The sequence below is a fragment of the Berghia stephanieae genome, chromosome 6 (genome assembly GCF_034508935.2).
Source record: "Berghia stephanieae isolate SIO BIC M18660-M18661 chromosome 6, UCSD_Bste_1.3, whole genome shotgun sequence".
Taxonomy (NCBI): Eukaryota; Metazoa; Mollusca; class Gastropoda; order Nudibranchia; family Aeolidiidae; genus Berghia; species Berghia stephanieae.
The window spans coordinates 46,776,198-46,777,099 of NC_088365.1; positions in this window are offsets into that span (position 1 = coordinate 46,776,198).

The following is a 902-nucleotide window of genomic DNA, read 5'->3' on the forward strand; positions in this document are numbered from 1 at the left end:
AACTTGTGTAGCTACTTCTTTTATTATACGTGGTGGTCCCAATAGCTCAGTTGGTAGATCACTCGCTTTACACGCAATGGGACCAAGATCGATCCTGAGTGCAGTCGAGAGATTTTTTTTTCTGACCTACCCCCCTGCTGTCCACCCAGCAGTGAATATGGGTAACTGAGTCTGTTAGATTTGGCGGAAAGTATATTTTGCTATGGCCTAGCATCCTATCCAAAGTATTGCAAACAATTGCTATAGTCCGTTTCACGCCATAGAAACCGGGATAAACTCCGCCCGGCTCCATGGGCCCACTGGCTCTGAACGACTACTAAATTATACGTGTTTCATTTGTCATTGATAACTAGATCAAGGTACAATCACAATTTTTGTTCCCGATGACCAACTCAAGAGGCTTTGTGGTCTAGTGGTATGACACTCGATTTCGGATCGGAAGGTCCTGGGTTCGAGCCTCGCGCTCGGCGCATTGTTGAGTCCTTGGAAAAGGCTCGTTACTCACATTTTCTCACCGTACTCAGGTGCAAAATGAGTACCTGGCCGTTGACAGCGTTGTCTCTGTCCGAAAAAATTATAATATTGCCTAACAGGCGTCTTTCCCGTCTTGCGTGTTAAGTGTTGCTGTTGTCCAGGGACCCCTTGTAAAGCGCATTGAGCACATTTAGTGGATAGTGCGCTATATAAAAGCTCTATTTTTTAAAAGCCAAAACAACTAAGCTTTTATATCGCATAATATCCACTAAACGTGCTCAAAGTGCTTTACAAGGGGTCCCTGGACAACAGCAACATATAACATGTTTAGTGGATATTGCGCTATATAAAAGCTCAATTAAAAAAAAAATATATAAACAATGCCCTGAGTGTTTTGATACTCTAAATGTTCTCTGGTGATTTTATGG